Here is an 11,437-nt window from a genome sequence, read left to right as displayed (position 1 = left end):
AAGAAGAAGAAAAAGCTAAATTGGACGAAAAAAATGTAAATGAACTGGTTTTTCTAACAAATCCAGTATAAAACATACATGAAATCAGAGAAACGAGTGCCTCCTTGTTCGGTCTCATGTTCTCGATTTGTGGCATCTGCCTCCATTGGTTCATATTGACCGTCAACATTAGATTGCTCCAATGTCTCAAGATCTAAATGGAACAGATTGAGCAGAAGACACATTATGAAATGATAGTTGGAAAAAAAAAGGATGCAAACGACACTCTGGAAATGACCAATACGTTGATCAAAATCAATCAGGTAGTGTGGGATTGCTGATGTAACATGGGGGTTGGATGGAATACAGGTTGATAAACTTAACCTTGAAACTACCCACCTCTCCTCTGAAAAGTTGGACTTTCAAAGTCACTGTCATCCGTGTCAAAAACTCTATGCTGAATGATAAGATGTGGAAATTTTGTGTAAGAAAGCAATTTTAAAAGCATATAAATTGTAATTTAGACATTACAAGCATGACTAAATGTTCAAAGTTAATTTGTGATTGCAAAAACAATTTACAACAATAAAAAGTGTCACATGTAAAGATGATGCTGTGCTTAGTTATGTTCATATTTAAATAATTTTAACAAAAATCGCATGCAAATAATATTACATGAAAAAGGTTTACCAGTACTATCATAATCAAGCTCACCTGTGTTGGCAATTCCATTTCAGCCATAATGTAAAGACAGGTATTTGAGCAAACAGAAGAAACTTCTTTCCCCCCCCCAGGGAAAGTTGGGTGTGACATTGGGCTTCATTAATTTTTTGCACCCTTTTATTGTGCTCAAGAACTGAAAAGGGAAAACATCATGCTCGGAGATGCCAAATGCTCCTCTGAAGATAGCAGAAATTTCTTCTCTGAGCTGATCTTCAGACCACTCGGTGGTAAAGGAAATTTTTCCAATTAGACCAGCTTGAGCCAAGCGACTTCTGTTTTCTCCTCTAGGTATGACGAAAACTGATTCCCTTGGAGAAAATGGCAAACATACAACGTCTTTTGTAAACGTTTTCACATTTTTTCTTTGCTGATATCCTGATCGACCTCTTCTTGATTGAAAATATGATGGAAAAGGAACCTGTTAAGAAGAGAGGACACAAGATTTATACTTACAATTTAACAAAACTAGATCGAAGTTAATGGAAAATACTTATATAGCGCTTTCTACCCTCTTTCGAAGGCCCAAAGCGCTTTACAGTCACAGTTCCATTCACCCAGTCACACACACATTCACACACTGATGGCGGCTCCGCTGCCGAACACTGGCGCCAACCTCCCACCAGAGGCAAGGTGGGGTTCAGCGTCTTGCCCAAGGACACTTCGACACATGGGCGAGAATCTAACCTTTAATCTTATGATCATGGGTCGACCGTCCTACCGCTGCACCACGGCTGCCCAAATGGGTCAGCAGCAGTCATTACTAAGGTATAAACCAGGGGTGGGCAAACTTAGGCACGGTGGCCATATGCATCGCTAAAAACGATTAATCAAGCCTGCCAAATTGTAATTACTTATACTAATTATCCTTACTGTTTTATTTTCCCTGGTATCTACCCATATGAATTCATTGATCTTTTTGTAGGAGCAGAAAGTTATTGGGCATTCATGTGGTGTTGGAAGATGTTTTTTTCAGACATTTGCGCATGTTTTCCAAGTCTGAAAGTCTTTTTTTTTAATCATCATAATTTCTCTAATTTTGCCTGTTTCTCTGACGGACATCCACCCTTGGGTGCAATTTGCACAAACATGAGAACAAAAGCCAAAGCTTTGAAATAAAACCTGTTTTAAAGACATAAAGTTTTAATCAAGGTTAAAGCATGTTTTCGTCCATATTCTAAGTTATTTCTTTCTATTATGATGCAGATTCCCAAAACACTCCACACCATCTATTGCCCATGAGTCGAAAAGTTTGCCCATCTCTGATATAAACTTACAGAACTCATATAAACAGGAAATATATATTTGGTAACAAAAAATAATCTGTTCGCCGAACAAATAAAAAAAACATATTAAAAGGTACATTTTCACAACAAAATTGATTGTAATTATACTCATTAAAAGTAAATAAGTCATTCAGTTCTTACCAATCTCTGGGGTGTGCCAGCCCCTACAGATGTGGTTGAACTTGTGGATGCTATGGGTGGCGGCAGAGTGTTGACCTGAGGTGGGCGGTGGTAGAAGAACAATCATATGGATGTTTTGTTACATTTTAAAAATCAGTTAAACACTAAACTATAAAAATAAAAAACAGCAGTTGTAAAAAATGTAATCACTGTACTCAATGGAAGAAAACAACTGATGACAGTCTTACCGGTCTGTGTGAAGCGGCAGATCTTGTGGATGGTGATGATGTGTTAACCTGTAGAGTAGGCGCATGGAACAGAGAAAGTTTACATTGAAAATAAGTGATTGTAGCAGATTTTAGCAAATAAGAAAGATCTGTAATGAGAAAGAAGACAAGCAATAAATAAAAAGACCCCCCTCCCGCCAATTTTCTTTTTTTCATTTAGAGTTTCAGTGATGTAAAGTGGCATAAAAATACCACAGACATACATAGCAGGCCTACTCAGAGATATCTTTCATCACTATGTGTCAAGGAAGTTACAAGGAAAGAGATTCGTCTGTTTTTGAGTTCTTTCCATCCATGCGTGTTCGATAGTCGAGAGTGGTAAAACAAACAAGGATTCAACCGGTTTAAAAATACACGGAGTTTATTTCCCTGACAATAGTTCTAAACCACAGTTTAAAACATTAATGCAGATATATCTGGATTCTCAAGTAAAGATCTACTGACGCACAAGTTACATGCGAATTACTCGTAGATTTTCCTAAGAACAATGGAAAACTTTAAAACCAGTCTTTTTAAGATGTGTTTGAATCTCCGCCTTCCGGAAAGATCATGGCCGCTGGTCCTCCGCCCCGGAACACTCTGATTCGTCAGCCGGTATCCCTCGTGCTTCCACCGGCCAATAGCTGAAGGTTGCAAAGTCCAGATCCGCTCCGCCTTTCCAGGGGTAGGGGCCATTCACCGGCGCACACAATCCATGATCAAAAGGAGTCCTCCTCTGGTCCAAAGTAAATCATACCAGCCAAACGAATACTCCATCGCAGGCACGAGATCAGAGGTCAGCTTCATCCTCCACATGAGAACACGAACCTGAACACTTTCCCAAGGATAAGGTGTTCAACCCAGATAGTAGAAATGTAGTCCATGACATATTTATTGCGTCTCTGGAAACTCCTAGATTTGCACAAAGAAGTCCTAGTTGCTGCTGCAACTACAAAGCACAAGTGAAGGTCACTGGAGAATAAGTCCTGTTGAGTTCAAAATGAGTTCACTTCACACTAAAGATAAAGCTATAACATAATGAAGAATAAAATATTAAAACATACATTTTCTACAATTATTACACTGTAATGTCAAAAGATGCCTTGATAACGTTAGCCATTTGTTAGCTAAAAAAAATTAAGACTAGCTTGGAAAGACTAGCTGTTTAGCTAGCTAAAAATCCGTTTCCACATAATAGTATTATAGAACTATTTTATTTTATTTAACTTTTCCACTTACCAGATTTGCAGCAGCAGGTGTAGGTGCCAGGACACCTTGCAATGCAGCTCGCACTCCTGAAACAACGGCCCTTTCAATATCCTCAGGTCTCAAAGAGTTTGCCATGATTAAGGTTCAACTTTCGTCTGAACAAGGACCGCTCTATTCGGTGAGGGGCGTGGCCACATTAGCATATTTCCCAAACATTTAAAGTCAACATTTATATTTAACATTTAGGCGGAACATTTAGATTTACGTTTACATTTAACATTTACATTTATATTTAACATTTACATTTACATTTAACATTTGGATTTACATTTACTTTTGATATTAACATTTACATTTAACATTTACATTTAACATTTATATTTAGATTTATATTTAGATTTAACATTTATATTTAGATATAAAATTTGTATTTAACATTTACATTTAGAGTTAACATTTACATTTAATATTTAGATTTAGATTTACCATTTAGATTTAACATTTAGATATACATTTAAATTTAGCATTTAACATTTAGATTTTCATTTGCATTTAATATTTAGGTTTACATTTAATAATCACATTTAACATTTATACTGCTATTTAGTCTTTGATTTAATATTTATATTTAGATATAACATTTACATTACACATATACATTTAAATGTAACATTTAGATATATATTTAACATTTATTTTTAACATTTACATTTATATTTAGATTTATATTTAACATTTACATTTAACATTTAGGTTTACATTTAGATATAACATATACATTTAACATTTATATTTACGTTTGGGATTTAGGTATGTGTTTCGATTTAATATTTACATTTATTATTTACATATACATTAATATTTATTATTTATCATTAATATTTAGATTTAATTTTAACCTCTAAAAGTACATATCCTCAAGTCACAGATTGTTTTTTTATTGGTGATAAATATAGACAAAATGCGATAAATATAGACAAAATGTGATATAAATGCAGCATAAATGGAAAGAAATGTCTAAATGTGGTAAAAGTGACACAAAATTTTCATGAGGTTAATTTTTACATTCGGCGCCCCATAGTTTCCTTGTTTCCTTGTTTGCAGTGATAACCGGCACTATCTGAGATTTTTGTGGCACAGAGAAAATGATATGGCCAAAGAGATCATTGACTATAGATTGCGGGTGCATTTGTTCGGGAACAGCTTATCTTTCTCTGTGGCCATCTACGGACTCAGGAAAGCCATCCAAGAAGGTGCACACAAACACGGACCAGACACAGTTAAGTTTGTTGAGCGCCATTTTTATGTTGATGATGGGCTCATACACGAAGAGACGAGGAAGGCATTAGCCTCCTCAAGAGAACCCAAGCTTCCCTCAGCGAATCAAATTTGAGACTGCACAAGTTTGCTTCAAACAGTGACACTGTTTTGCAAGCATTTGCACCGGAAGATTGAGCAGTCCTCAAAGACCTGGACCTCAGCGGGGAAGCTGCACCTGTACAACGCAGCTTGGGTCTGCTGTGGGTAACTACTACAGACACTTTCACTTTCAAAGCATCTGAAGAAAAAAAAATTTCACTCGCAGAGGGGTTTTGTCGATAGTGAACAGTGCTTTCGATCCTCTAGGCATGTTCGCTCCTCTAATCATTGAAGGAAAACATCTGTTGAGAGAGTTCTGTGCTGACAAGTTTGAATGGGATGCTCCCCTCCCAGAAGAAAAGCACAAAGAGTGGGAGTTATGGAGAGACTCTTTGCACAATTTTAAAAGGTTACATTTTCCAAGACCATATATTCCAACATCACTCTCCAAAGCCGAACATAAAGAACTGTGTGTGTTCTCTGACGCCTCTGTCAAAGCCATTGGAGCTGTGGCGTATCTCAGGACTATTCAAGTTGAAGGAGATGTAAAGGTGGGCTTCATTCAGGAACAGCTAAACTAGCTCCGATCTCTCGGCCTACCATTCCCCGGCTGGAACTACGTGCTGCAGTACTGGCCCTGGAAGTAACTGACCTCATCCAAGATGAACTATACCTAAAATTGGACTAAGTAAAGTAATTTTGTGACAGCAAAGTTGTGCTTGAATATGTTCACAATCAGAACAACTGTTTCCATGTCTACATTCACAACCATATCCAGCGCATTCATCAGTCTCCAAAACCAGACCAGTGGTTCAATGTTTGCACACAAGACAACCTTGGGGACCATGCATCCAGGTCAGTTCCAGCATCACACCTAACACACACAACATGGTTCACTGGACCAGCTTTCCTGTACAAGTCAAAACTCTGTCCTGCAAACCCAAAAGAGACTTATGAACTTGTGAATCCAGAAACAGACACAGAAATACACAGTGAAGTGAACCTTTTTGACACAAGGCCAAGAAATGGTTCTTGCCACACGCTTCCAACGGTTTTCATTGATAAATTCACTCACCATGGCAATAGCAACTCTCATCCACGTAATCAAGACATACAAACAAAACAACCTTGGCAATTGCAAAGGATGGCACTGCTGCAAGCTCCCACACACTCCTGATGAGTTAACTCAAGCTAAACATGTCATAACCAAAACAGCCCCAGGAACAGTTCTTCTTACAAGAGATGACATCCTTAAAAACAAAACTATCTGTCCCCAAAAATAGTGCACTTGTAAACCTGAATCCCATTCTGAAAGAGGACTTGATTTGTGTTAGGGTAGACTAAAACATGCTCAAATAAACACAATAGAAAGAAATCCCATCATCTTGCCAAAGAACAGTCACATTTCCCTGCTTCTGGTAAGAAGATACCACGAACAAGTCAAGCACCAAGGTCGGCACTTCACTGAAGGGGCCCTCAGAACAGCAGGGTACTGGAATTTAGGAGGTTAGCAACTCATTGCATCTGTTATACACAAATGTGTAACATGTCGACAGTTGCGTCAAAAGGTAGAACAACAGCTCATGGCCGATCTGCCACAAGAACACTTGCAAGTGTCTCGTCCCTTCATCTACGTTGGAGTGGACATGTTTGCACAGGCGGTGCATGAGGAAGCAAAAGAGGGGGAAGCGTGGAGGCATCCATGCTAAGCTAGCGGCTAGTCCTCACCGACCAGCTATCCCAACAATCATGCTGGCCAACGTACGATCACTGGTCTTTGTCTTCGTGGAAATGTGGCTAACGGACAACGTCCCGGACTGTGCCATTCAGCTAGCCGGGTTAGCATGCTGCCGGGCTGACAGCATGCTCGTCAAGGGGGGTAAAACCCACGGTGAAGGACTGTGTGTTTACATCAGCGATGCCTGGTGTCGGACCCGGTGGTTTATCAACACTGCTCCCCACTGGCTGAGTTTATGATGATTAAATGTCTGCCATTCTACCAGACTGCTGTTAGCAGCATACATCCCTCCCAGCTCCACCACCAACAGGATTGAGGCTCTGTATGAACTACACCAGCACATCAATGAGCAGCAGACAGCACACCCTGATGCCTTTCTCATCCTGGCCGGGGACTTCAACCATGCAAACCCCAAGAGCGTGATTTTAAAACTCCATGGACATATCAACTTCCCCACATGAGGAAAAAACATCTTGGACAGTAGCCTCAGTTACATGTGCAAAATGTTATTATATTCCTGCAGCAAATATTGTTGGCACTCAGTCAAAAAGAAGTAAACATCAAAGAATAAAAACCAATATTAGAAAATAAAAAATACGTTAAGAAGTTTTAAATAAAAATGTCATGAAAAATAAACAGCTTTATTGCACATTCAGTAGTGTGTTGTACTGAGGGATGTCTGAGATGAATAAGATGGGAGATGGAAAGTGGTGGTGGGGGGGTGATGGAGACTGCAGCTCTGGGGAAGAAGCTGCATCTCAGTCTATTTGTCCTTGATTTTAAAACCTGGTACCTCTTGCCCGATTGCAGCGGCACAAACAGGGAATGTCCAGGATGGCTGCTGTCCAAGCTGATGGCCCGTGCTCTTCTCTGTAGACGCACTTTGTATACCATGTCTAGGTCTGGGAGCTCAGCTCCCACAATTCTCTGCGCTGTCTTCACCTCCCGGGACAGGTCTCTCCTCTCCTCTGCTGTGCAGTTGCTGTACCACACTGTACAGTACAGCCCTGGCAGAGGATGCTCTCCACGGTGCTCCTGTAGAACTGTCTGAGAAGTCCCGGAGCCAGATCTGCCTTCCTCAGCTTCCTCAGGAAGAACAACCTCTGATAGGCCCTTTTCACCAGTTTGGAGGTGTTCAGTGTCCATGTCAGGTTCTTGGAGATGTGCATGCCAAGAAACCTGACAGTCGGTCTGTTCCACCTCCTCACCTCTGATGAACATAAAATCCACCTGCACATAAAAATGTGGGAATAACGTCATCCTTTATTTAGTCAGGACACGACTGGAAACACACATTTACGTTGATTGTTTGACTTGAGGAGAACTCACACCCAGCACGCTCCACTCATCATCAGTGGTGCTGCTGTGGAAAGGGTGAGCTGCACCAAGTTCCTGGGGGTGCACATCTCTCTGTTGACCTGTCTTGGAACCACAACACTGCATCACTGGCCAAGAAAGCCCAACAATGTCTGTACTTCCTCCACAAACACATAACTCTATATCTTTCTTGCAAGACTACTTAGTTTGATGTTTCATGTCAAAGTCAAAGAATTTTCAAGGACACTGCAGGGAGTTGAACCCCGTCTAGCTGAAGCCAGAGTACCATCTACCAGTGCCTTTTGTTTTTTGACTGAACATGGAAGCAAAACCTGGATTCCAACCAGCATGTGACTTCAAATGATCAAACACACTTGAACTAATTGTTCATGTATTAACTTTAAAATCTATTGCACATTACAATATGTTTTTGTGTCACATGCTTGTTGAAATACAGGAAAAGAAACCGAACATTTCATGACAAATGAACATTTTCAAGTCAAGATGAACTTTTAAAATGAACTCATGCATTAAAAGAGAAAAACTCAACAACTTACCTTTGGCCCTTAAAATAATCATCTGTTATCAAAGAAAGCTAAAGTTACTCCAAGATTCACAGATCTCCCAGATCTTTCCTTGTTGAAATAGCCGGGCTTTCTAATATGTTAATTACTAACCCCCCTTCATTTGTGTCCATGTTTTATTATCCCTTTTTGTTGGTGCCATACTTGTAATAAACAGCCTAGCTGCCATTTATTGCTGACCCCTCACAGGTTTGTTTATTTATTTATTTATTTATTTATTTTTTCTTAACTTGTCCTGTCCAACAGCTAGGCAGGCAGATGAGAGCTGAGGGCCTCTTGTGTTGGACATATTTTACTTTAACAACAGGGGTTATTAAATCTTCAGACAAACCAGAGGTATGTCTGAATAAACCCCTTTTGTAATTGAGGCCAAACTTTATTAATTTCGATCATGTTTGAAAATCTTTGGTGTTGGACCGGACGGAAAAGGAAAGAAGGGAAGAAGAGAGAGGGATGTTAGAGAGAGAGGGGGGGGGGAGGGTAGGAGGGTGATAATAGGAGGGGGGGATAAGACCATGAAGCAGCATAAAGCAACAAGTTTACTGGTTGTTTATCATTACGGTAAGGTTCAAATGTAGTACAAAAAGGGCAGTGGCTGTCCACACACGCACTCAAATGTTATCAACACACCTGCTGGCTGAAAAAAATGTCCACATGTCAACATGTACACAAAACCGATAGTGTTCACACACGCATACTTATGCCTTTAAACCAACTGGTGTGAAATCTTTCATTCATTCAATCATGCAAACTGTTAGTGCAAAGGTGAGCTAACACCTGTGCTCAGGTGAGTGTTTATGTTTTTCTAAAATGGACGGTGGAATGTGAAAAGGAGGGAGAGTGCCCAGCCATCCCCAGAGCAAGACCCCCACCGCAGCAGCAGCGGCAGCCGGAACCCCCAACACCTCACGGCAGCAGGCAGGGAACAACCAGGGGCCCCATCCCCGGAGGCGCCGACACCCCCGGCCCAGCACCACCCACCCCACACAGAGAGAGAGGAGCCAGAAAGCGCCGGCCCCCCGGAGCAAGCCCAGGCCCCCACCCCCAAGCGCCGGCCCTAGAAGAGCTCCGGTCAGGCTTCGACGGGACCGAGGCAGCCAACCGGCCGGGGTAACCGCCGATTGCCTCAGCGGAAACCCCAACCCGTCAATACCCCAAGGTCCCGTACCAATAGTGGGCTCCCCCTCCCCCCCAGAACGCCCCCCCCACAGGACAGGGCCAACAAGCCCCCCCACTCCAGACCCCGCAGCCGAAGCAGATGACCCCCAGAGCGACCAGGGGTCCCAAGAGGGTTGTCCTGTCCCGTCCCAGAGCCAGTGAAACGGCTGATCCCAACCCAAGGTGTAGACGGGTAGCACATCCAGCGCCGCTGCCCCCCCCCCCCCCAAGCAGGGCCCCCGCCAACCCCCCCCAGCACAGGCAAAGGAACCACACCCCCAAGCCAAGCCAGACCGCCACCCCACCCCCCCACCACGCACCCCCCCATCCAAGCCCAGACGGGTTTGTTTGTTTTGTCTTTATGTTACACATTCATCCCTTTTTACATAGCAGCATGCATTCAAATGGATGTAACAGTGGGGCTGGAGTGGCTTCAATTCAGACAACATTATCAGAAGTTCATGTAGCTTTCTCATGAAGAAGCTTTGAAGAAGCTGTCTGCTATCGGTGACAACAGCAGGGGCTTTAGCCCCAGACATCATTGCTCCTAGGATCACCGGAGCTCCCAAACCCCTCCACACCTTTAAAGTGGTAGTTTACTGAAGGCTATGCATATATATTTGTATGTTTGTCTATTCATCTCTTTTCATATTTTGTTTAACAACTTTATCTTTCTATATATTTTTTTTATACATTTAATGTATCACAATATTTTTCTGTAAAGCAATCTCTGTATGGAGATGTATTTATGAGTCTATCTTTCTAGTTGTTTTGTCTAAGACAATATATACATATTTGTATGTAAATTTATATTTTTAATTGTTATATTTATACTTTTTAAAACAAAGATCAAGAGAAACTGAACAAAGGTACAAGTCAAACAGAAATAAAATAACTAAATGAAAACAGTGCAGTTATAATAGAATAATTTTTGTTTATTGGAAGGTTGAGAAATTATACCATTAATAAAGAAAAAAAGAAACAAATAAAACCCAAAAATAACAGAAACTAAATAAAAAAATAAATCCCAATATATAAAATTAAAGACGTACAAATATTTATCAACTGAAGACTTGTTTCTCTACTTCCAAATAAAAAATAAATCTTTAAAATAAAATAAAGACAACTTACATATATCATAGTAAAACACACTAACATTTTTAATATCAAATAATTAAATATACATTTATTAAAAAACATGACACACCTTTTAAAAGTGTTTAATGCTAAATACTTCATGAAATTGAATTTTATGTGGATCTGATCAACGTTTATCTACTACAATAGTAGTTTTCCTACAAGCTAATGTTATCTAATATTTACACCTAATTATTGCTGCATGTCTTGCGGCTGACTTTAACGGCCGCTTCTTCTGATGGAACCCAACTGAACTGATGTGGTGGATTCACTTTCAGTGTGTCCAGCAGTTGAGAAGAGGCGTCCGGCTTTGCTTTGGGGCAAATGGTCTGATTTTTTCTTCTATTGGTGGTTTTCTTAGGTGCAGCTCCAATGGTAAAGATAGTCCTCTGAGGTTCTAACAACAATAAGGCTTTTAGTTTGTCCGATGCCGAGTCTTTCTTTGTAAAAGAACTTTGTTGTTCACAAGACTTTTCCTGAGGTGCACACCCACGTGATTTAGCCTGGCTGCTGACTTTAACGGCCGCTTCTTCTGATGGAACCCAACTGAACTGATGTGGTGGA

General features: G+C 40.6%; 2 long non-coding RNA genes across 2 annotated transcripts; both read right to left on the bottom strand.

Moving 5' to 3' along the window:
• Window positions 1–10: 10 nt before the first annotated feature.
• On the bottom strand, window positions 11–1,120 carry LOC111948198. The gene is made up of 3 exons (XR_002874155.1): window positions 694–1,120; window positions 379–436; window positions 11–193 (listed from the first exon to the last, which is right to left on the bottom strand). It is a non-coding gene; the product is annotated as an uncharacterized LOC111948198 (long non-coding RNA).
• A 1,019-nt stretch (window positions 1,121–2,139) lies between these two features.
• LOC111948187 lies at window positions 2,140–3,834 on the bottom strand. Its single transcript, XR_002874130.1, has 3 exons — window positions 3,611–3,834; window positions 2,354–2,401; window positions 2,140–2,201 (listed from the first exon to the last, which is right to left on the bottom strand). It is a non-coding gene; the product is annotated as an uncharacterized LOC111948187 (long non-coding RNA).
• Window positions 3,835–11,437: the final 7,603 nt, after the last annotated feature.

The sequence above is a fragment of the Oryzias latipes genome, chromosome 11, assembly GCF_002234675.1.
Source record: "Oryzias latipes chromosome 11, ASM223467v1".
In the NCBI taxonomy this organism is placed as follows: Eukaryota; Metazoa; Chordata; class Actinopteri; order Beloniformes; family Adrianichthyidae; genus Oryzias; species Oryzias latipes.
The sequence above is the reverse complement of the archived record's forward strand: the minus strand, read 5'-3'. Positions and strand labels throughout refer to the sequence as shown.